The following is a 26,580-nucleotide window of genomic DNA, read 5'->3' on the forward strand; positions in this document are numbered from 1 at the left end:
CTATGTGGGTTCAGCTGCTCATGTCAGTATGGGGCAGATGTACCATAGGCCATGATCTCACACGGAGCTCTGCGGTCAGCTGGGAGCACTACTGATGTCATGGACATTAAAGGACAGTTGAGTTGGTTTCATGTGACCTTGGCTTGGCTTGGCTTGACCATGTAAACTCTGACACCTCGCTTCAGCAGGTTTGGGATGTTTTGCGCGCTCCAAAATGGCCCTGAATTTGTCAGTCAATGTAGATACAACCAAAAGTCTGTTATGATAGAAATGTAATGAGAAGTGTCACTTAATTGTGATATAATTTTCATTTTACTGTTACGCAGTGTCTGTGGGTCACACTGCTTTGCAATAAGTTGGTTTCTAAACATTTCCGGCTTCTTTAAAAAGTGAATAGCTATTTGAGTTCGGATTTTGATAAAACAAACATTACTTTTGCAATGATATTGCCAACAAACTACATGTATTTGTATGACTTTGCTATCATGATTACAACTAGTTACTTTTAAGGGATATCTTTTTGAATTTAGCTGTTTCTATGACACTGTTCAGGTTAGGGCAAACAGCACAAAACATGCCTGGCATTCTTCCACTAGTCACAGGACCTAATATGTCTCAACATATTCACTGGTGTGACTGTGGTTTCTTTTTAGAGCTTTGTCCTGACCTCTTTCATATAGTTTCATGCTCTGTACAAGATCTAGCTATAGTTAGACTATACATTCATAGTCAAAGTGAATACATTTTATGAAAGCTTTTGGAAGATTTTCATGAGAAACCAAGATAATTATCTGCATATTATTAGAGGTTTTTATATAGTTCCAGAAGCTCTACATTTTTTTTATAAAGGATTCTTTTTATAAGGTATCCTGCTATCTGAAATGAGCTAATTTCTCCCATCGAAGATGCATTGAATATAAACTGGATTTCACTGATTTTCAGATAGAGATTTTTTTAAATAATACAAAATAGGCTGTTCTCTTTAAGATGAAATGTTACATTTTTAAATGATATATTTTCAAATGTTCTAATCTTGCTTCATCACATGAGCTGAGTAGAATAAATAAAAAGGCACTAGTATACATCTCTCTTATTTTGATTCTTCATCGAAAAATTACTTTTAAAATTGCTCTTCATGATTAGCTCTTGTCATCTGTCCATCACTGGCTTAATGCTTTAAACTCTCCATTTCTATTTTCTCTAGCTTCACCATTTTACCATAGGCAATGGTGTGCAGTGTGGTGATGAAAAGGTCTGCCTCTAATGAACTGGGCTATGTAATAAATATGAAATGATATATTTATTTACATATTCATGACGTTCAAGTGTATATCTTGGAAATAGCTAAATTATCAGTGTGTAAGGCAGTAACAAAAGTAAAATATTTAGTACTATGGTTAACAGTTAAGAATAATAATTTATACCAAAATAATTATGGAAATAGCTAAATATACGACTCATATTCAATTAAAATGCATAGCTTTCTAAAGTTAGAAACACAAGGGGCTACCATGCAAAAAACTTGATTCAAAACACTGATCAATTACTTTTGGATGAGTTATGTTCCAGCCCAGTTTATATGTCCGAACATATCTCCCACTATGAGCCACTTTGGAGGTTAAGATAATCTGGGGAGACCCTGCTCTCAGTCTCACCTGCTTCACATCTGCAGCTGGTGGGGACAAGAAACAGGGCGTTCCCAGTGGTGGCCCCTTGACTGTGGAACTCCCTCCCCAATGACGTTAGTAAAAACTTGGCTCTGGGATCAGGCTTTCGATGATTAGTACAGTGCAATAATAGACTTGGAATTATGGATAATTGACGACAGAATGGCCTTGGACTAAGATTTTTAGATGATGTGATTTTAATATTGAATGTAATGTTTTAAATGTTTAATATATATTATTTAAATTTAATTGATTTTAAGTCTTTTTTTGTATGTATTTTAAGGTATCTAATGGATGCCATATGTAAGCCACCTTGAGTCCCATTCGGAGTAGAGAAAGGCGGGGTAGAAGTAAGGTAAATAAATAAATAAATGTAAATCTCGTAAATGGCTTCAGGTCTCTGTCGCAGGTGCCCAAAAGGCCTTGAGGAGGATGGTGAGGCTGGAGTGAAAGAAGAAACCCTGCTTTTTCCCCAAAGGGGGCAACGAGAGGGGCCAGGGAGGGAGGGAGGCCTGATGGATGGCCAGGCAAGGAAGAAGCTCCTCTACACATGACTGGCCCAGAGAGAGAGAGTCAGAGACCACATTCACATTGAGGCTTTAATGTGGGAAATGAGCAGAATTCTGGGAAATGTAGTTTAAGGTGGGGCCTTTTGACTTCTTTGGCACTGTTGACCTGGAGGCAATGCAGCACCTGCATTTTAAAAGTAACTTCTCCAACTTGGAGAGGGAAAATATAAGTGCTTTAATTTGGGAAACGAGTAGAATTCTGGAAAATGTAGTTTAGGGCAGTGCCTTTTGAATTTTCTGCCACAGGAGTCCTCACCTTCCCACCCTTCATTTCCCACAATTTTTCTAGGCAGCAACATGCAGTGGGCCTCCCCAAGCTGGGTGCTTGCCGGGAGGGACAATATGTGATGTCTCAGGCACCTTTGGCCCCTGATCCCGCAGCCATTGCTGATCAAACTGAAGAGAAATTGGGTTTTTTCCCACCTCAGCAAGATTTAATCCCTTTCCAGATGTCTCCTGTTGACATTGCTGAGCCAGAGCCAATTAGGAATGCCTTTGAAATGTTGCCGGCTCATTCCGGATCTCCGGAGAGTTTAGAATTTGATAGAAGGGCTATTTTCCAAACAGATCGCTCTCGAGGACAAAGTTTAAGGAGAAGTGTGAGATTAGCAGAGTGAGGAGATTGTGGCTAAGCCAGTTCTCTTGGGAAGAATTGGGGAGGCAGACATCTGACGTCTCGTTGTTAGCAGCTCGTTTCTCTTGGGAAGATTTGGGGAGTCACGCACCTGCTTTGGGGGAGCTCTTGGAATTCAATAAAAGTTCTGCGCAGAGAATCTCTGTTGCGGTGTCAACTGAACTTCTGGTTGAAGAATACATCGTCTCTTGATCCTGAGCTTCCAAGCGGCCTGCTGGCATGCTTACTCTCAAGTAGACCGGGCGTTGTGTCTCGTCCCTTGCCAAGTTTGGACTGCGTTGCAGATCCATCACGAACAGCCTTAGCCTTGCCTTGAAACCTTGTTTTGGACTATTACTTCAAGTACTTTCCTGAGGAACCTTGCTCCTTTCCCCACTTCCAATAAGTTTGAGTGTGTTTCGGTTATTGAATTTTGGACTCTAATATTGGACATAAAACTTTCATTCTTTGGACTAATTCTGATCTTTTCTAAAAGGTCAACTGCTTGACTATCTATTCTGCTTATTTTTGTTTGAAACTTTTATTGCTTTAATAAAGATATTAGATTGTTTATTGGCCTCCGTGTTGGTTCCCAGTGTTCGTGCTGCCTAAGGGTGTTACACAAGATGTGACTGGCACAGACTTTTCCCTCTCAGCAAGCACCTGGCGCTTGGAGAGGCCCCCTGTGTGTTGGTGGCTGGAAAAACAGCTGTTTTTCTAGGCAGCAGCAGGGCTCTTCAAGCTGGGTGCTTGCCAGGCGGGAGGAGGCTTTTCCCTCCCAGCAAGCACCCGATTTGCCAGGAGAGACAACAGGGCCTCCCTATTATTCCAAAGTTTTGGTTATCCGACATTTGGCCTGCCCGTTTATGTCGGATAACTGGAATTCTACTGTATTTCAAAGGCTGGATTGACATCTGTTGGGGGGGGGATTATTTGAGTGTGTTTTTCCTGCCTGGCTGGAGGGGGTTGGACTCCCCCCTTGCAAAATTAATGAAAAGTAACGAGGAATCAATTATATTGTTATAGTTGCAATACAAATCCATAACAATATTTTAGAAACACTTTCGAAAATATTGTTCACACACCCCAATTTAGTAATGAGTATTGAAACATTTTTTCATTGATCGCACAGGTCTAGTGTCTAATACTATATTTTATCTAAGTTCTGGAACTGTTCAGAATCTATATATAAAAAAATGTAATGCACAGTTTTACTATGGAGTAAACAACAAAACCACTGAACCAAATCATGCCCAATTTGGCCACAAAAGACATGGTCATCCAGTCTATGGCTTTCAAACAAAAAAAAAACCCTAGAAAAATAAAGCCCAAATTAGCGGACAAGAAAGAGCTGTTTTCCCCCTTTAGAAATGGCTCAGAAAGGTAGGCCCCGCCTCCTTTAGGCCCCACTCACTTCATATCCTAGCAATTCCCTCAGCCAAAATGGTGCCCAGGGCACAGGCAGAGTGCACTTAGGCCTGATAGTACAGATAATATGGCACAAATAGTACCTTATAATTATTTAATCAGATCCAAATTCTTTTACTCTAAATCACAATTACAAATTTCTGTCTGTAATCACTAGCGAAGGACAAAACTGTCAGTATCATTTTCTCCCACAATCTGTTTTTTCTTAATGAATTCTGAAGAAAACCAAATTGAAACTAATTTTTCATCCATGATTACCAAACACAAGAAAAGCTATTTTGACCACCTTGTGTCCCCTCAGCATCTTGTGTTCACTTTGTATCATTTGGTTTCTTGAAGTCAGTGAGACACTTACAAACTTCAAGTTTCAAAATTGGTACTGTTCCACTATCCGGGTCATGGCCACTAGGGGGCGCTTCAGAAAAATCCATTTTATGGGAGGGGAGTTGATGAAAGAAAACCATTTCTCCCATTTTATATGGTTGTGCCCCTTCCCCCCTTCCCACATCATAAAAGAAGGTTGTTTCCATGATGGGGACATGGGTGGGGAGAATAACAGGAAACAGGGGGAAATGGTTTCACTCCTTCAACTCACCCTCCACCCCCTATAAAACGGACTATCTTTTTTTCTCTAGTGCTTCCTAGTGGCCTCCATACAGGTTAATGGAACAGTACCTCAAAATCATATGACATATTTTAGGCTGTTCTTTCATGCATATATACTTGAGAGTTAGTTAATACTTAGTTCTTAGCAACCTTGTATCAAATTATATTCTTAAACTTTTAAGGAAGGTAAATTAATCTTTTTTGCTATAACTGAAGCATAATTCATTAGGTGACTCATGTTGGCATATACCATTAACTCCCTTAATTCAAGTAAATGACTTGCAGTGATGTGGAGTGACAAATCTGTATGATCCTGAAGGCAGTTAGAGGGGAATTTCTACTTGTTCTGTCATCAGTATCACTCATGAGAATACAAAAAGGGGTCTCTATAAAGAAAGTTTTTTCTCTATAAGCCCATAGGAAACTTCCGATGGAGCAACGGGAGGAGCAGCGTCAGCCGTGCTCAACGGCAAGTTCTGAAGCTGTTATCTTATTGCTTTTATATTATCTTAAACTCTCAATTTTAATTGAAGACTGTTGCCCTTGAACTCCTTGCTTTTACTAAAGACTGTTCATATGAAGCTAATGCAGTTTTAAAGATTTTATCAGCAACTGTTTGGAAAACACCTAAGCCTAAGCCTCCCTTGAAGGAGGGAAGGTAAGAAGAGGATCACATTGCTGAATCTCTGCTTGCCTCAAACTGCTTTCTTCCCGGCTGGCTGGATGGCTTGCAGTGTTCCAGTTTTCCAAAGATTTTTTATAATTTTTTTTACTTTTTACTTTTTTTTCCTGGTCTCCTTTTGTTTGCTGGCTGCTACCCTGGAGTACATACTAGGAAGCAGAGAGCCCTCTACTACTCAAGGCTGCTGACTCAAGGAACACTCTTTGAGCTGTTTTACTTCAGAGCTCTTTCAAAGCACTAATCTCTGCTAAATAGGTACAAACTGCAAGGAACAAAACAGTAGATGATATAAGGACTGCAGATAAAGGCCAAGTATTAAAACATATCAAGATATATTGGCGTGCTTTATCAAAGTCATTGCAGCAATCTCTATCAAATACCAACTAACAATTATTAACTAGTACCCAAAACTCTTGGTTGCTTAAAGACTCTGTGACTTCATTTTAAAAGAACCATGGTAATCAGAACAAGACAGACCTACAGAAACAGTGACAAGTCCCTGTCTCCGCTAATCTCATCTCCCCCGTTTGGGAAAAGAAAGAAAACAAAACAAACAGAGATAAAAACTTACTTCTCTCCCATAGTCAAAATACAGGAGCTGGAGCAGGAACAGAACACCCCCTCAGCTTCGCCTCTCGACTGGACCCTAGATCACTGTCGGGTAATTTTTAATCCTTATGAGAACTCAGGCATAAGTATTGCTGAGGAGTTTGCCTTCGCTACTGACAACTTGGATAATCTGGATAGTAGGAGAGGGCACAGGAGGCATGTTTTAACATCCCCCAATGAAGACGTGGTGGAGGTCCCTATGAATATAACAGAGGGCGATCTAGAGACAAATCTAACATCAGAGGCCTTCAAAAAACCACTCATTGCAGAGGATCTGGTCAATCAATTAACCAGTTTGAACGCCGATATTCAGGCTATCAAGATTTACCTTGCAGAAACCAATGCCCCCCTGATTACAATACCACACTTTATGGTCAAACAGGAAGCAAGCAAGGAGAAAACCTTCCCAACTTTAAATCAAGACACGGAGGTCAACAACTCCAGCACAAAAGGGCATCTTGGAAAAAAGGCAAGGAACAAAAACAACAACATAATAAGTTCCCCCAAACACAGCAAGGCTCACAAAAGGATAAAGTACAAATGCAGAAGTCTTCAAAAAGATCAAGAAAGGAAGAAATTGTCCACATCCACAGTAAAACAATCAAATTTAAACTCTCAAAAGATCCTCAAGTATAAACACACAGATAAGAAGAAAGATCGAGGTACTACTGCGAAGCCCCCTAAAGATAAGAAAGAAAAAATAAATCGTAAACCGGAATCTAAAACCGAGACATCAATAAATCAGATCAAGCCAAGAACAGTTCTTGATGTCCTGGAAGTCAATCAAGCGACACCCCTCCTGTGTGACCCAGCAATACTAGCAGACCCACAAGTCATACAGGATCCCTGGGAAACCGTCTTTGCTAAAGGAAAGGAAAACAAGGACAACAATGAAAAGAAATGGGTAAAGAACTTTGATGTTCCAGATGTGGGGGTTTGGGAGATGATACTTGTGCCAAACAAGTTGGTGATCTCTAACTACCCTAAGCCCCAGGGCCTCTTCTCACCCGCAGAACGGAAAGGCCACCTTCTAAGGGTTTTAGAAGTTGTGGGGTGCAATGCCATTAGTCTAGCTGAAATAACCCAGATAGGCAAATATATTTTAAAGGAGTGTAGGTGTTTTTGGGCAACTAAAAGAACAGTTTTGAAACTCTGCTATATGCAGTAGAGTCTCACTAATCCAAGCCTCGCTTATCCAAGCCTCTGGATAATCCAAGCCATTTTTGTAGTCAATGTTTTCAATATATCGTGATATTTTGGTGCTAAATTTGTAAATACAGTAATTACAACATAACATTACTGCGTATTGAACTACTTTTTCTGTCAAATTTGTTGTATAACATGATGTTTTGGTGCTTAATTTGTAAAATCATAACCTAATTTGATATTTAATAGGCTTTTCCTTAATCCCTCCTTGTTATCCAAGATATTTGCTTATCCAAGCTTCTGCCGGCCCGTTTAGCTTGGATAAGTGAGACTCTACTGTATATATCAGGAAGTGGCAGCAGTGTGCTAGATTACGTTCTGGTAGCAAATCACACGTATAAACATATAGAGAATTTCACCACAGTATCCAGAACAAAAAGTGACTATCTCCCGATGTCTTATATAGTAAGTCTTCCTAATGCGCAACGCTTAAGTCCACAACACTATCTAGATAATTCCACCCTAGACATAAGACAAAACAGACTTAAATGGGACACAAAAAAGCAAAACAAACCTCCAGCAACTTCAGACCCCTTCTTGCTGGAGGAGTTGGGAAAGATCATAGCAGAAACAGAAAGTGCAGAGGAAGCAATATCAAAATACTCACATCTCACAGAAGAATTAATAGTCTCAGGGAAAAAATTAGTAGGCAGATTTAGGACCCAAAGCCAAGGAGAGGGGACAACAGATACACAGAAGGAATGTGCAAAACTAAAAAAGAAGCTAAACCAGATTTATGAGTCCTATAGAGCAGAAAACTCCCGGAATCTCTCCAAAATGTACTATACAATCAAAAAACAATACAAAGCCATGTTAGTGAGAAACAAGAGGGAGAAAATGAACAGAAGATGGGATGCCCTGGTTGATGCTTCCTTAAACAACAACTCCAAGCAATTCTGGACCCTGGTCACGGGAATGCTGGGAACTGGGAAAACCTCTCCCAAATGCCATATACCAGTTCAGGTGTGGGAAAAGTATTTCACTATACTATATGGGTCAAATGAAGAGATACCCAGAAGGGAGTGGGAAGAAAATCCAGTGATCTCCTTCGGTAGCACAGATGCACCACAATGGCCCCCGGTGACTAGTAGGGAGATTAAAAGTTTGATTTCATCACTGAAAAATGGTAAAGCCCCAGGCCCAGATCAAATAGCCCCCAAACATCTAAAAAACAACATCTCATGGTGGACAGCCTTTCTAGCCCCCCTCTTCACACATATTAACCGCACAGCCCTAATTCCTGCCCTGTGGTCAAAATCTATTATAATCCCAATTTATTAAAAAAGGGGACAAAAATGACCCAGCAAACTACCGTCCCATCAGCCTGCTCTCGGTGGTAGGAAAACTTTATTCTCGCCACTTATATAACAGGCTCCTAGACTGGTTGGACTCCGAAAAAATAATAGGCGAGGAACAGGCAGGCTTTAGAAAAGGGAGGTCTACCATAGACCACTGTATTGTGCTAAACCACCTAGCTGAAAAATACCAAAAACGTCCCTACAAGGGACTATATACTGCTTTCATCGATCTAAAAGCCGCGTTTGACTCTGTCCCAAGAAATTTGCTGTGGCAAAAACTGCAGGAGACCACAATCGACAAAAGGTTGCTCTGGCTGATCAAGAGCTTATACTCAGACACTACAGCACAAGTAAGATGCAGTGTACAAGGCAACCTCTCAAAACCAATAGCTGTCAACAGGGGGGTGCGCCAGGGCTGTATCCTGTCCCCTATTTTCTTTAATTTATACCTAAATGACTTGGCCGCCCATGTTTCACTACCAAATGGACATCCCCCTAAAATTTCATCCACCAATATACCCCTATTGCTGTATGCAGATGATGCTGCCCTCATATCCTACACCATGGTAGGACTCAAGCGAGTGCTGAGGGCATTCTACGAATATTGTGAGAAAAATCAGCTAAAGATAAACTACAGTAAAACCAAAATCATGATTTTCTCAAAAAAGCGAGCCAGACATAACTGGTATATAGGAGAAAACTTAATACAACAAGTTTCTTCCTTCAAATACCTGGGGGTGACCTTTCAGGCCTCAGGCTCCTGGGGTTGTCATCAAAAAATGGCAATACAAAATGCTTTATCCAGTAGTAAAGCTATAATACGCTTTTTCTACACAAAAGGTGGTCAATATATCCCCGCTGCAATAAAGGTTTTCCAAGCAAAGGTAACAGCCCAGCTACTTTACGCAATTCCTGTTTGGATCACAGGCTTCTCATCTAAAGCTGAACAAGTTCAATCAGGGTTCCTTAGAAAACTGTTCGCTGTCCCCAATTGTGTTCCATCTGCTGTTTTAAGACTTGAATCAGGAACAGCCTCATTGGAATCAACAGCTTGGAGAAGGGCCCTAGGATATTGGATTGAGAGGATATATAAAGGACCTGAAGCAGGATATATATATTTGATTCAAAAAGACCTCTTCAAATCCCACCAAATCAAAGCATTAAATGAGAAGTTTAGGCAATTGGGGCTTTCAGAGAATATACTGAGGGGTTTTGAGTATAAAAAGACTGTGAAGATCTTAGCAGAGCGAATTAGTGACATAGACAAACAAACCTCAATGACTCAGGCGCGCTCCACATGCTCCCCATTGACTCTAGGCCTAACATTTAATTCTATGGGAGGTGCTAAATATCTAGAAAACTTAAATATACCAAAGTTTCGCCTTGCTTTTAGCTGGGCCAGATTCAATGCACTCAAATCAGCCATACTAGAGGGCAGATGCAAAGGCATTAAATACGAACACAGAGCATGCCCTTGCGGGGAGGGAAATGTCGAAACTGTTATACATGTACTTTTTATTTGTACAATTTACAAAGATGATAGATTAAGGTTAATATCACCTCTACTCACTAAATGGCCAGGAAGAACCCTAAATTGGTACCGCAGTTATTTACTGTCTGACTTTGACAAAAGGATAACGGAGCAGGTGGCTAAATTTCTCTTTTCAGCGGCAAAAAGCCGTTAGTGCTTCATGAAAAATCTGTAAGTGTTGAGAGTATAACAAAGAATATCTAGGGGACAGTTTACTAATCTGCAAACAGTTTTTGTTTTAGATTATAAAGTTAGTCAAATAGCCAATAGAGATTGTACATACCTGTTATTAACCATAAGTCAAATGCAATTGTCATAAATTACTCAAATGCTGTATTCCATCTGTACTTGATCTGTACTACATCTGTACTATAACTTGATCCTAGCCAATGGTTTGTTGACCGAAATAAAGGCTACTGACTGACTGACTATAAGCCCATAGGAACCCTGCCACAAGAAACTGTCTTTGCCTCATTTCTTTATCTCATTTCAAACATTGTACTTGCTTGTTTGATTATTTAGTATCCTAATTACATTGTTCTTTTAAAAATACATTTTTAGGTTTTTAATATCTTATCAGAAGTAAACCCCATTATGCTGTCCAAGCAGACCCCAGCGCCTGGACTCATTGAAAATACATTGTCTCTGTAACACACAGTGACATCCAATGAGAATCTGGGTTTTTTTTTTTTTTTACTTTAAACCAATTTATTCCCATATCAGGCACAAACAGCCCCAGATTCAGCACTTGTTTGCTGGAAACTCTGGAGTATCCCAGAGCTTCACAGCACTGGACAGTTGTATTGTGATAGTTTCAGACTGATAAGAGGGACTCTGACCACCTTCACCCTTTTTCAATACGGATTTTTTTTTCTGCCAATGTCATAATGGAGTATCTATCCTTATTGCTGATTGTGTGACATCACGGATGTGACAGGCTGTGACCTGCCTCAAGCCATGAGGAGAGCAGGTAAGAAGTAAAATTATCATCATCATCATTATTCTTTAGCCATCAGACAGCAGTAACGGTGACATGGATAAGATGACAGCCCAGTGGGGCCAATACAGTTCACTAAGCAATAATGTTTCCTGTAATTACCTGCAAAAAATCTGATATAAATAGAGTACTGTGTGTGTGTGTGTGTGTGTGTGTATCATCAATATTCTCAGCTATGGCAGACAGGTCATTGTGTGCAAACACAGATTTTAGTGCCTCCAAAATTATGCCAGTTTCTGCTATATTTGACCTGCTGATTCAAAAATGGCACCAGTTTTCCTCTATCAGCTCTATTTTTGAGATATAGAACATATGCCATCTACCAGTTTCCTTCTTCTTGCCTATATAAAACCATTGGATTGGATATTCTGTTTTTATTGGCTCATACCACCCATTTTTAACTATTTTCTTTGGTATATTGAATTGTATCAACTGAAGAGGAATACAAATTTTGAAAGAAGCATAAACTTTTATAAGGATAGCCAGCCATTCCTCGAGATTTATTCAAGCCTCTGGATTCCATCTGAGTTTCCCACTTTTTAAAGTTAAGCAATTTAGGACTATCTTTCCTTTTGTTTGTTTCCTGGAGAGGAGCAATGTGAATTTGAAATTGATTTAGTGATTTCTCTAGTTTTTGTTTCATTAATAATGAGCCAAGACTGTATAGGCTGACTGACATTATGTTTAATTCTCCAATCTATATTTATTTTTATTTATTTGTTCCTTTATTATTCTATCTTTGATCCCATTTTCCCCTAGTATTAAGACTGTTCCTGACTGTCCCCGTCCCCCCCCCCCCCCCCCGCCTTTCCGGCTGTTGATTAATCACCAATTATTTTGGGAGGAATGGCAGAGAAATTGTCTCTCACTTGGGTTGTGCTAACCTTCTTGCTCCTCCCTCTTTACCCTGTATGGTTTACATTTCAAGCATCTCAAGCTCTCAAGGTCCCTAACTCCCCAAGTGCTTGGTTGTTGATTCCTAAATGCACCCTATTATGATACCAACTTTTTACTATGTATAATTTGACAAAAACATTATAAAACACAGTCCACTATTATCCCTTTAATTTAAGCCCTTGTTAACATACATTAGAATTTTATATCTACTATATTTTTTCATTTGCACAGTACTGAATAGACCCAGTGTCTCCAACATCCCTCTAATCCTAAAGGGTAGTTGTTAGATTCTCCTCCCCCAAGAGTGCATTCTGCTAAGGTCTTATTGAGATTTTCCCTGATCCCTGGCAGACAGCTTAAGTGCCTCTTTATCCAAAATAAACCTTCCCCAAACAGTTTCATTTTAAACATATTTAGACATTCAGTTATCATCTCATTGTTTTTTAAGTCACTTCTGATAAATACTTCAAATTAAGCAATACCAAAGTGGTTCCAATATCATAATCAGTGTCTTTCTTTTTCTCTTAAATATTTTGTTGATCCCTTCTCCTAGTGGTTACCAGTAGTAGTTATGGGTGCAGGCTATTAGAAATGTTGTTCACCTTCTCTTTTAGTCATACTTTGGAAAGAATGACTATATAGAGATCCATGCTGTTTGTCAGACAGCTGTAATCAGCCAAAATTTGTAGTTAAGAACTCACTTTTTCTTCGTAGATGAAAAGGCTTGATATTATCATGTTGAATCTAAGACGTGTACAGAATACTGAATAAATGTGATATGAGGTTAGATCTCCAACCCTCTTGACATTTCTAAGTTCAAAAAGAGGACATGAGTTCATTTACACTCCACAATGCTTCGAAAATGTGCAGGCTACTTCTCAAGCACAGTGCATTTTAAAGAACTATATTCTGCCTTTAGCTCTGAAATTCATAGAAGGTGAGCTTATTCCCATTTTTAAAAGAAGAGGGGAATGTATAATGGTGAATGGATTATGAATCCATGGCTTGGGTACAAACTTTAAGGATCAGGTTTCTTGAAAATTTCATTATGAAATAATAATGTTTATTAATAAACATGAACCTAGAGCACAATAAAAAGTGGCATCCATAAACAGGGAAGAAAATAAAATTACATTTTTAATTATACCAATTCTATTTAAATTTTCCCTTTCTTTTAGATAGACAATGGACCTTGTTTTTACTTTCATCAAGATAAAATTTTGGTTATCTTGTTTAGGTCTTTTAAATTGTTTTTAATTTGAAGGGCCAATGCTGTACTGCTGTTACATCTGAGTTATGTGCACCTGAGCGCCTGTACCCATTAGATTTAATATAAAATGACAAGTGATAGCAACCAATATTGACAGACCTTTATTGAACTTAATTAGACACCAAGAAACATCATGTATTAATCAGTGTAAAATTCACTTTCAATTTTCAGACTACATCTACAAAAATATTCATACATATGATTCACATATGACTCAGAAGAAATTTTAATCTGTAGTTATTTGTTCAAGATAACAATAAATGTTTGTTGTTGTTTTTTTTACTGGGGCTGATAATCATGCTGAAGTCCACACTATTGTGCTTTCAATACTCCTATTAATAATAGATAATTATTACGCATATATGAAAGAGCTGTTCACCATATAGATGACAGGCATCAGCATGCTTTGAGAGAACCCATTTGCTACCCTAGCACTATGTGTAAAGTGCCATTCAATTAATTGCTGCTCTGCTGCTGCTCAGTCGTTTAGTCGTCTCCGACTCTTCGTGACCTCATGCACCAGTCCACGCTAGAGCTCCTGTCACAGCCCCCAGTTCCTTCAAGGTCAAGCCAGTCACTTCAAGGATACCGTCCATCCATCTTGCCCTTGGTCGGCCTCTCTTCTTTTTTCCTTCCATTTTCCCCAGCAAGATGATCTTTTCCAAGCTTTCCTGTCTCCTCATGATGTGGTCAAACTACTTCAGCTTTGCCTCTAATATCCTGCCCTCCAGTGAGCACCCAGGCATTATTTCCTGGAGGATGGACTGGTTGGATCTTCTTGTGGTCCAAGCCACTCTCAGGATTTTCCTCCAGCACCAGAGTTAAAAAGCGTCTATCTTCCTTCGCTCAGCCTTCCTTATGGTCCAGCTCTCACACCCATAGGTTACTATGGGGAATACCATTGCTTTCACTATGCGGACCTTCGTTGCCAGTGTGATGTCTCTGCTCTTCACTATTTTGTCAAGGTTGGCCATTGCTCTCCTACCAAGAAGTAAATGTCTTCTGATTTCCTGGCTGCAGTCTGTATCTGCAGTGATCTTCGCACCTAGAAATATAAAGTCTGTCACTGCCTCCATGTTTCCTCCCTCTATTTGCCAGTTATCAATAGGTGTAGTTGCCATGATCTTGGTTTTCTTAACTGCAACCCAGCTTTTGCACTTTCTTCTTTCACCTTGGTGATAGGGCTCCTCAGCTCTTCCTCACCATGTCACTTAGTGAAGTTTACTTCTAAGCAATCATTATAAACACTAAAATTCATTTAATAAAACAGAATCGCATGTGCATGTCCACAATAGCTTTAAGGTCAAGAAATTAGACCTCTGAAATTTGACATGGATCATAAGAAAATGCTAGAGCAATGTGCCTGAGTGTTATTTTTAATGGAAGCCAATAAGAAGACATTTCAATACAACGACAACATGTTAGTTTCTTGGCATAATACAAAATCCCAGTTTTATGAAGTCCTGCTTGAGTTGGGACCATGTCCTGAAAAAATCTGTTCTTTCATATACACTTGCACTATTAGATCTTTGGAAAGGAAATTTCCCTCTATTCTACTACTATATGAACTTCTCAAGAGGACTTCTCAATGGCTGAATCCAGGCTCTAGAACTCATTTTGTAGGGAAAGCTGTCTGATATGTTTTCTAATATGCTTTTGGTTATGATTTCATCTGATTCTCTTAGTGCTAATTTTTAAATATGTCTTAAATACCTAATGTTGTTTTGATATTTTTCTGTCTTCTTAAATAATATTGTCTGGATTTTTAGTGCTAGCCACTATGTACTGAAAGGATTCACATACATTTGAATGACAATATCAAATAATATGCAGTTCATATAGAGTCATGAGAAACAAACAGTTACTTATTTTAAAAATTGATACCTTTGGTTCAATCATTTTTATCAACCTGTAATAGAATTTGTTCATATCTAACTTTTGGCACAATATTGTATTTTCATGGGGCTGTTCAAGTACATTGAAAAAATGTCTGTGAGTCCTCAAAGCAAGCTAGTCTGACCTTTTTTAGGTTAATTCTCGGTTTCTTTTCCAATGTTTAATTGTTGCTGTTGTTTTAAATTAATTTCAAATTGACCTCAAGGCTACATGCTCCCTTTACAAAGTTTGAGAGAACTGAAGCTATAACAAAAGTTATGGAAGCACTCTTTCTGCCTTTATTTTACTATTCATAACAGAGTAGTTAAATTTAGTTTTCTTTATAACTTTTCTGTGAGAATTCATTGTCTCATCTGTTTTTGTTTTCATTTTTAATGCATTCATTTCTCTACCCAGAGAGAAAACAAATGAACAAAGATACAGTTGTAATAGTGACAATAGCTTTGTTCTTGAAGTGGATTAATACATTTCTTTGTCTAGCCCTGAGGGGCATCTGAATAAATATAACACATGACCACAAACAATTATCCCTTACTGTTTTTCTTGTGACAAGCTACAGCATTTATACAGACACATATTAATAATAGCAATACAAATCCTGCTGCTATAAAGATTGCTGTGCCTTTGATTACAAAGGGAAGAGATGCATACTAAGAAGTTATCCAGTGTGCAAGATAGTTTTCTTGGTTAGCACTGCATCACTTTATTACCAGTTAGTAAGTGATACCCAGGGTTGATAAAGCACTGTGTACATTTAGAATTTATCTAGCACTCATTAGAAATTATACCAATATATTTAAATTGCATTTATTATAGCCTACAATCTGCTCAAAATTAGTTATCTGTTGTGACAGTTGTGTAAAGGTATATATTTAAAAGATTTAAGTGGTTTCAAATGGTTAAAGTTTTAAATACATGTTTAATCTGTTCACATTTTAAAGTGTACTTTCATGAGTGCTGAAGGTGGGATTGGAATATATTAATATACGTATGCATAAGTAAAATACCACTTCTCTAATAATTATGAATGCTTCTATACAGTGTTCCTATGAGATAATTATGACACTGAGATGGAATATTTTAGCAAGATGTGAAAACCATCTTCAATTTTGTTACTGAGAAGTTCCTAAGAGGTTTTGGGGCATACCAAGCTTGCCTAGGATGTAATCTGAAAACACTGCTAGTCAGTGATGTTAGCCATATAAATAAAATTGAATTTTGAGATATTATTATTACTAATATTATGAAATCCTTAAACTCTACACTTTTTAGAATTGAATTAAATTATTCATCTGTCACACATAAAGATAAATGGTCTGGGTGAGAATGCACTTTGCATTTGTGTCAAATGATTTCTCCAGGCATTCCGTCAAGGCCTATAAGTACCATAGGTTGAGATGTGTTTCAATTTTGAATATGGACAATTTACATAAAAATTTAGAGCAAAGAAAATTGTAACTCTCACTAAAAGCCAATATCAATGTGCTTATTTATTTTATTTAAGTGTTTATATCTCAGCTTTTATCTGAAGGTCTCAGAGTAGCTTACAACAAAATCAACTTCAAATAATAAATAGTTTAAAACGTTTAAAATGATTAAAATATATATTACACAGTTTATCAAACAAGTTAAAATCAGCTAAAAGTACCTTGAATAATATAACCATATGATAGCCACTTTGAGTCTTCTTGTGGATAGAAAAAGCGGGGTATAAATAAACATAAAAAACATACCCAAAAACATAAACATAAACATAATGTAAGCCTGGATAAAATCAGTTTGTTCCAAAGGATTTGATTAAAAAGAAAATCAAAGCAGGTTTTAACTTAGATCTGAAATGATTCCAATGTTGGTGCTAATTGAGCATCTGGGGAAGGATATTCCACAAATGGGGTACCATTGAAAAAAAAGGCCTTCTCCCATGTCTTCTCACAATTTATTTTTTCTACTAATAGACCACAAAGGGGCTACATGATTAAATTAAATTGGTGGTACTTTAGACATATCCTGAAAAGACATGACTCACTGGAAAAGATGTTGATGCTGATAAAAGGTGAGAGAAAGAGGGGGAAAAGGAAAACCAATTTATAAGTGCACTAGCTCAATCAAGGAACCCATAGCCCTGACTTTGTAAGACTTGAATATGGCTGTTAATAACAAAAGAGGTTTCGCTTAAACATCTCCCATTCATAGTGTTTCTATAAGTCAAAGATGACTTGGCAGCATATAACACAAACAACATGTGAGGATTAGACTTGCTAGTCTGAGACATGGTTTTAAATGGATTGTCTTTAAAATTTTAACTGATGTTTGGTTGTTTATTATCTGTTATGGTTGAGCCTTATGGCTCTGATACTGGGAGACGTGGTCGTAAGACTCCTCGGGAGTCAGATACTCTCGAGGAGCGAGAAAGGAAGCGGCTGCGGGACTTATTTGCAGAACCATCTGACGAGGATTCCTTTGAGGGTTTTACTGAGAGAATGGAGGAAGAGATGGTTAGCTCAGAGGAGGATGACATGGAATGGACTCGTGTGAGGGAGGATTTGGGTGCCACTGGCAATGATAGTATGGAAGGCGATTGGGGACCTTCAGGATTAGACCCGTGGACAAGCTGGAGGGATGGGACGGGATCCACAGCTGGGGATGCTGTGGGGCGTAGTCAAAGGTGTTTCAGTTCTGATGAGGAAAGTGATGAGGAAACGCCTGGAATTAGGGTAACAGCTGATAGCGATGAGGAGCTGTAAACTGGCATAAAATGGGGTTTGGAAGCAATGGCTAATTGCGTTGGGCAAGGTAATCTGGACGAACGCTTGGGCTCTGTGTGGGAAATTCCTGAAGACGGGTGTGATTCGTTTGCTGACTACGTAAGTTACCAAGGACACTGGGCATAAACGGCGGGAGGAACTGTGTGGGCTTTTGTTGTGCAACCTGTGCTTAATCTTAATAGCTTGGACCTCCGTCGTCTTCTTGACGGACGCCATCTGTTTATTCTGGACTGACTGACTGACTGACTACGGCCTCGGACTCTCCTTCCTGTGATTATCGTTGGACCTGGTGAACTACAAACGTCTGTACCTGCCTTACGACCCTCGGACCGGATTGGAACTTCGCTGACCGCTTCTGCCCTTGAATGCTGCGTTTGTATCTGGAAATTGCTTGCTGTGTGGAGGAGTAACCTCTTAGTTACTCAAACATAGTTTTTGGCAGCAGAGAAGCATCTGCTGCCAGTTTTTTGTATTCCTTTGAACCTTTTGTTCACCAGCTTTTGTTTGTTTTAGTCCCAGGCTGAAGTAAGCTTTTTTGGTTTAACCCGGATTAAACTCCGGTTTAATCCGGTTTATCTTTTGAACGTTTTCCTTGTGTCTTTTTACTTTTAAGGCCAATGTTTGCCTAGCCCTTGTCTTTTACGGGCATTTTTGGTTCTGTAACTCCAATAAACTTTGTTATATCTTATCTTGTGGCGTTCTGTCCTTGACATTATCAGTTCAGCTACTTAATTTCAAGTAGTTCGTTTCCCTTAAATATTCTTGAAAAGAGCAACATTTGATGGTATTATCTCTGAAATTAGAAAATAAAGTAGTAGTACTGAAAAATAAAATAGTTATGATGGTATTGTCTCTGAAATCGGAAAATAAAGTAGTAGCAAATATTTCAAAACTGGCACCCGTTTGAAAGGAAGGTGAATAGTTGTTTTTTTTAAATTTGTTGATCATAAAGATATTCTTCAGTACAGTAGAGTCTCAATTATCCAACATAAACGGGCCAGCAGAACGTTGGATAAGCGAATATGTTGGATAATAAGGAGAGATTAAGAAAAGCCTATTAAACATCAAATTAGGTTATGATTTTACAAATTAAGCACTGAAGCATCATGTTATACAACAAATTTGGCAGAAAAAGTAGTTCAATACACAGTAATGCTATGTAGTAATTACTGTATTTACGAATTTAGCACCAAAATATCACGATGTATTGAAAACATTGACTACAAAAATGTGTTGGATAATCCAGAACGTTGGATAAGCGAGTGTTGGATAAGTGAGACTCTACTGTATCTGTAATACTTTTTCATGTATGGGCATAGCCACAAGATTAAATTGCCAATAAACCTAATCCAAACTGTATCTAGTCAAGCACTCTGAAGATGTGCAGTGGGACAAACTCACTGCTGGAGCAACAAATCTCCCCAATTTATAGCAATTCTGTGTCAATCCAATGTTAAAATTTGCCATCTAATTATTAATGCTTTTTTGGAAGTAATTCTGAATCTATATTGAATTCTGAGGATTTTCCTACAGTTGACTCATTATTCATCAGCTTATTTAATGGCTTTGCCCTGTCTACTTGGGACTAATGGTTACAATTCAGGCCTCTATTTCATTTCTTCCTTTCTGCTAAATTCTTCACTCAGCCTTAATCACTTTAGTGATTAATTATATTCTAATTGCGTGTTCAAGAATACACTTGTAAAGAACATGCAACAATGTCCTATTGTATGAGAGGAGAGTGTTATGTGACATACTGATCTACTTCAAAAGAATCAGGTATTCCCAAAAAATCTTGCATAAAGCAACTTGCTGGTAATTAAGAGAAGCGACTGCAAGAATAATATGATGCAAATTATTTAAGACTGAGTCAAAATATCTTTTTAGAAATCCAAAATATCATTTGATTTCCGATTTCTATTGATGCATATATGTACAGGTTAGGGAGTAATTATAAAACTCTGTCAAACTGAGTGTTCCTCCCAACTGGATGGAAGCAATGGAGGTTATTTCACCAGAAACCCTTTTAAGGGTAGAGAGCAATCTCCAACTTTGCCAGTCATACTTTCATGTCAGGTTGACTCCTGGTAAAACATTTCAAATATGTCATTGTTCTTAAGGGCCATGTTGTGAGTGCCTATATCTTAGTCAGAATTCTTCTCAATCCTTAACTAATTAACTAATTTACAATGTAGTTTCATTAGAGATTAGAACTGTAGATAACTATAGTTTTATAACTCCCAGTTTTCCCAGCTAGTATGGCCCAATGTGTACATCTTTCCTAGTTCTATGAAACCAATTATAATTGAATATTGCAAACTGCACTTTTAATCTCTCCTCTCTCAATGACAATGCAAATCATAAATTAAATTTGACACATATACATTATGCAAAAAGCTCCATGTACCCTATGAGGTGCCTTGATTGCTTGGCTCTTCTGCATGTGTAGCTCAGTATTTCTGCAATATTTACTGCAATCTTAAAGCCCTAAATAAATACAATGCAGAAATTACAGTACAGAATTGCCCCTTAATCCCCTCATATATAAAAAGGCTTAAAGTTTTGCTCAGTTGGAAGAGGCCTACTTTCAGGCAGGTGTAGATAGATTGCACTCCAAACTTATTATGTCTCATATTTCAACTTCACTATGTCACTAACCTCTCACATGTTAATTAAATTCAAAAAGTACCTTGGGTATTCCCTTGCTGATATATTTGGGTGATTTAATCAGTCCAACCATCACTTTCATTAGTAATTACCACTGAGAAAATTTAGAGGTTTATTCCCACCAGTGCTGATAGTAGCACTGCTAATACCACTGTGTGATCATAATAATACTGTTCTGATCTAAATCCCCAAAAATAAAGGGATGCAACATCCCCATATTTCATATAAAGCAGCAACTATTATATAGTGACAGCAAACAGTAATAGATACATATAACAATGATGAAATAACTTCTTCCTATCAACAATTTACTAAGACATTTGTGTATCTGTAGGATGCTTAAGAAAACCAAGATCATGGCAACCAGACTGATTGACAACTGGCAAATGGAGGGAGAAAATGTGGAGGCAGTGACAGACTTTATATTTCTAGGTGCGAAGATCACTGCAGATGCAGACTGCAGCCAGGAAATCAGAAGACGTCTACTTCTTGGGAAGAGAGCAATGGCCAACCTCGATAAAATACTGAAAAGCAGAGACATCACACTGGCAACGAAGGTCCGCATAGTGAAAGCAATGGTATTCCCCTTAGTGACCTATGGCTGCGAGAGCTGGACCATAAGGAAGGCTGAGCGAAGGAAGATAGATGCTTTTGAACTTTGGTGCTGGAGGAAAATCCTGAGAGTGCCTTGGACCACAAGAAGATCCAACTAGTCCATCCTCCAGGAAATAATGCCCGACTGCTCACTGGAGGGAAGGATATTAGAGGCAAAGTTGAAGTATTTTGGCCACATCATGAGAAGACAGGAAAGCTTGGAGAAGATTATGATGCTGGGGAAAATGGAAGGAAAAAGGAAGAGAAGCCAACCAAGGGCGAGATGGATGGACGGTATCCTTGAAGTGACTGGCTCGACCTTGAAGGAACTGGAGGCGGCAACGGCTGACAGGGAGCTCTGGCGTGGACTGGTCCATGAGGTCACGAAGAGTCGAAAATGACTGAACGAGTGAGACGATGACGAGGATGCTTAAGAGTACTGGAACAAATTGATATTGTGTATGTTTAGAAGGATGCATATAATCAGGGTCAGTATTTGCCTGAAAATATTCAGTCTTGAAAATAGTTATGAACATTCTAGAAACGTGCCTGGGAGACATGTTATAAAATCTGATCACCTTTCTTTTACCATTGCAAGAGGAGAAATAAACATATTTTATTCATGTGAGCAGAGAGAGAGAAAAATTGCTTAACCTCAACTGTGTAAGCTTATGCATGGCAGTTTACATCTGACATGGTAAGTACTGGACTGTGCATCAGCGATATTACTAAAGTCTTTTTTGATCAGAGGAAACATAGGATCATAAATATATTTGATATAGTTCCAGAAACCTTTGGTGGAGAAACCAAAACGCTTTGAAATAAAAGAGCCCTGTGTGAAACTAATAGACTGATCTTATGAGCTCGTCCACCTGCAAAGAAGTGCAACAGATTGGTTGAAAAGCTGCTGTGACAGCATACCTCCACAAACTCTGGTGATACAAAAATTGTATACCATTGCAGTAGCAAAAGCTCTCTACATGAATTCCATTTTGCATCTGTTTCCTGATGCTGAGCTGCTTATTTCCATAGAAATCTCTACCAATTTTGGCAGTATGTCTCAAACATGCAGATTGTGCTTGTGTTCATACTGTACACGAAGAAAACCTGATTATGCTAGGTTTATCATGTGTACATGCATGTATGAAAGACTCTCCTTCTTTACACATTTGTGATGAAACAACTGAAATAATTCTGGTATCTCACGGAGAAGTTGCATCATGTATAATTTGCCTTTTGTTGTTATAATTTGCTTTTGCCAGCCCTATGAATGATCCCTGGTATCAGCTCTCTTGCTCAGCTATTATAAACTGAACACATCTACTCTAACAACTTAAGTCAGTTTCTTTTTTTTGCAAGTACTTTTTATTGTGATTTCTTTCAACACGTGGTACACAGACAAACAAGTATTAACTATAGGGGTAGGGGTGGGGTTTGTGGTGGCACATACACGGATTGGGATAAGGGTGCAATGGGGAAGGGGGGGCTGTGGGACATAAAAGATGGGGTAGGGGTTTGGGCAGAGGGGGAATGGGGAGGTGATATTTCGACTTCCGATTGTGCTCACTAAGTCCATTACTTCAGTCCTTAATTCTTTTGTAGTTTTGTCCTTAAGTATTCCTCAAAATTAGACCAGTCAGTAGCCTTTAGTGGGGTGCCATTATTTCTTTTGATCCAGAAGGATAGTTGGTCCATATTCTTGATTTCCATCACTTTTTCCAGCCACTGTTCTTTTGTCGGTACTTGCGTTGACTTCCAGAGTCTTGCAATCAGGAGCCTTGCTGCGGTGATGAAAAAGGTGAAAAGTTTGTCGGTATTAGTGTCAATTCTGTCCTCGGGGTCATATAAACCTAGCAAAAGTAGTTCCGGCCTTTTCACAAATTTCGTATTTAATATGTCATTACTCTCTTCCAGGATTGTAGTCCAAAAATTATCTAATTTCCTACACTTCCACCACATGTGGAAATAGGATCCTATTTGGGCTTTACACCTCCAGCATTTATTATTTGCGTCCTTATACATATGCCCTATTTTCTTAGGTGTTAAGTACCATCTATGTATAAGCTTAAGCCAATTTTCTTTCATATCTACTGAGTACGTATATTTTATTTTTTTATTCCAAATCGACTCCCATTCGCACAATTGAATGGGTCTGTTTATGTTCCTGGCCCATAATATCATAGAATTAGTTACTAACTCTGTTTCAATTTCCCAGGACAGTAGTTTATTATACAGTATGGATATGTTCTTCCTCTCCACGTGGATAAATTTGTCCCAAAATCCTTGTTCTTGGTCAAATCCGACTATTTTGTCTCTTTTATATGCCTCATTAATTTGGAAAAATTGGTACCAGGACACATTTTTATTCAGTTTTTGTATTTCAGCTAATTCTTTTACTTTGGGGGGGTTGGATTTATCCTTTGCCATAATTAACAATTGACTATAGGTCGGCCAATTCCGCCAACCTAATAGCCTTCTATGCTCAGCTTCAATCGGAGATAGCCATAGTGGTGTTTTAGTGTAGAAGCGGGGTTTATATTTTTCCCATGTTCTCAATAAAACAGATCTAATAAAGTGATTGCCAAATTGTTTGTCAATTTTCATTTTACCATACCATAAATATCCGTGCCAACCTTTCTTTAATTCATGGCCTTCCAAATTCAAAATTTTATTTTTTTCCAATTTGATCCACTCTTTTATCCAAAGAAGAGCACTAGCATCATGGTAAAGTTTTAGATTCGGGAGGCCAAAACCTCCCTGCGTTTTCGGTGAAATCATTGTGCTAAATTTGATCCTGGGTTTTTTGCCTCTCCAAATAAATTTTGTGATGTCTTTTTGCCAATCTTTGAATATCTTGGGACTCCTTATAATTGGTAGGTTTTGGAATAGGTAAAGTAACTTTGGCAGGACATTCATCTTAATTATTGCTATTCTTCCCATTAAAGAGACATTTAGATTTTTCCATTTTTCCAGATCCCTTCGAATTTCTTTCCATTTCTCAATGTAATTTAAATCTAATAATTGATTATTTTTCGCTGATAGCCAGATCCCTAAGTATTTTAATTTGGACGCTGTTTTTAACCCTGAGATATCGTATAGCTCTTTCTGTTTCTTTTTTGACATATTTTTGGTAAGGATCGTTGTTTTCTTTATGTTGATTCTGAGGCCGGCCACCTTTCCATATTCTTCAATTTTCAAAAGCCAATTTTTAATATTCTGGATTGGATTTTCTATAATGCATATCACGTCGTCTGCGAACGCCCGATATTTATAATCTTGTTTGTCTATTTTAGGGCCTTGCAAGTTCGAATCATTTCTAATTACCCTGAGCAGGGTCTCTAATGCCATAATGAATATTAAGGGTGAGAGGGGGCAACCTTGTCTCGTACCTTTGTTAATTTCGAATTTTTTTGTCTCCTGGCCATTAATTTGTATTTTTGCCCATTGTTCCTCATAAATACTATTGATGCCATTTTGAATTTGAAATCCTAGGTCCAATTCTCAAAATAACAATTTGAAAAAATTCCAATTTAAATTATCGAAAGCTTTCTCTGCGTCCAAAGAGAGAAGTCCCACTTCTGTTTGATTATGTTGTTCATAGTATTCCAAAACATCAATTATTATTCTTACGTTGTCCTTAATCGATCTAGCTGGGAGAAAGCCCGTTTGGTCTTCTCCTATCCACTCTGCAAGGAAGTCCTTCAGCCTATTCGCCAGGATCTTTGTGAAAATTTTATAATCTGTATTTAGGAGGGAGATGGGTCTATAGTTTTTCACATCCGACATATCTAAACCCTCTTTGGGTATCACTACTATTGTTGCCTCCTTCCATGAATCTGGTATAACTTTGCTTTGGAGGGCCTGGTTCATTAATTTTTTCAGGAAGGAGGTCACTTCTTTTAATCCTAATTTATAAAAGCCCGCAATAAATCCATCCGGCCCCGGGGTTTTATTACTGTCTACATTGTTGATTACTTTAAGAATTTCCTCCTCTGTGATTTCTTTATTGAGTTCGCGTCTTTGCTCTTCTGTGATTTTATCCAATTGTAATTTGCCTAGGAACTCTGTTATGGCCTCGGGATTGATATTATCTTTAGAGTATAGGTTCTCGTAATATGTTTGAAATACTTCTTTTATTTCCTCATCTAAGTTCACTATTTTGCCTTCGGTTCTGATTTTAATAATTTGTCTGCTCTGTTTCTTCTTCCTTATTAAACGGGATAACCATTTCCCTGGTTTGTTTGCGTTTTCAAAAGCGTATTGTTTAACCCATTTAATTTGTTTTGCCAATTTCTCTAAGTCTCTACTCTCTTTCATTTTATTTAATAAATCTAGATTTCTTTTTATCTTTTTATTTTTGGGGTTGGCTTTTAAGTCCTTTTCCTTCATCTCAATCTCCTTATTTAAACTATTCCATTCTGCTTCTTTTTGTTTTCGTTTAGTAGCATTTAATTGGATTAAGAATCCTCTCGCCACTGCTTTATAAGCGTCCCATACAATTTGTGGGTTCATTTCGTTGGTGTCATTGATATTAAAGTATTCTTTCGTCATCTCTTTAATTTTGTCTATGTCTTTCTTATCTTTTAATAGATTTTCGTTTAGCCTCCATTTCCTTACAAACCTTTTTTTTTTAAGTTCCATTACTAGTGGGCAGTGGTCTGATAAGTCTCTAGGTAAAATACGTATGTCCGATACCTTTGTCACAAGGGATTTGGAAGCCCATATCATGTCGATCCTCGACCATGATTGGTGCCTATTTGAATAGTGTGTATAGTCTTTTATTTGGGGGTTTAGTTCTCTCCACGTATCTACTAAATCCAGTTCATCTTTTAATGCTAGGAGGCTTTTAGGGAGGGAGGCGGCTTCTTTAACTTTCTTTGGTTGTTTAGTTTTATCTAATTCTTTATCTAATACTCCATTAAAGTCACCAAGAATTATAATATGGTCAAATTCTACATTACTAATATTTTCTCTCATTATTTTGGTGAACTTTGTTTTGGGGCCATTTGGCGCATAGATGTTACAGATTAAGGTTTTTTCTTCCTCCAGGTCAATTAATATTGCTATGACCCTACCTTCATTGTCTTTAAATGCTTCTTTTGCTGTGAGGTTGTCATCTACGTATAAAGCCACTCCCCTTTTTTTATTGGCATCCGCCGAGACAAATACCTTCCCTAGCTGATTGTTAATCAAAAGATTGGAGTGCATACGTTCAATGTGTGTTTCCTGTAAAGCTATAATGCTGTAATTTCCTTTTCTTAATTTGTTAAATAATCTTTTACGTT

General features: G+C 38.1%; 1 protein-coding gene and 2 long non-coding RNA genes across 4 annotated transcripts in view; 2 read left to right on the forward strand and 1 right to left on the reverse strand.

The window, feature by feature from the left end:
- The window catches only part of LOC134297414 (uncharacterized), a 475,920-nt gene that overhangs the window by 129,307 nt on the left and 320,033 nt on the right, over positions 1–26,580 (reverse strand). The window lies entirely within an intron of this gene.
- LOC134297413 (uncharacterized) overlaps positions 1–26,580 on the forward strand; it is a 474,592-nt gene that overhangs the window by 127,912 nt on the left and 320,100 nt on the right. The window lies entirely within an intron of this gene.
- Positions 17,200–18,722, forward strand: LOC134298066 (uncharacterized). The gene is made up of 2 exons (XR_010005042.1): positions 17,200–18,133; positions 18,217–18,722. It is a non-coding gene; the product is annotated as an uncharacterized LOC134298066 (long non-coding RNA).

The sequence above is a fragment of the Anolis carolinensis genome, chromosome 3 (genome assembly GCF_035594765.1).
Source record: "Anolis carolinensis isolate JA03-04 chromosome 3, rAnoCar3.1.pri, whole genome shotgun sequence".
Taxonomy (NCBI): domain Eukaryota; kingdom Metazoa; phylum Chordata; class Lepidosauria; order Squamata; family Dactyloidae; genus Anolis; species Anolis carolinensis.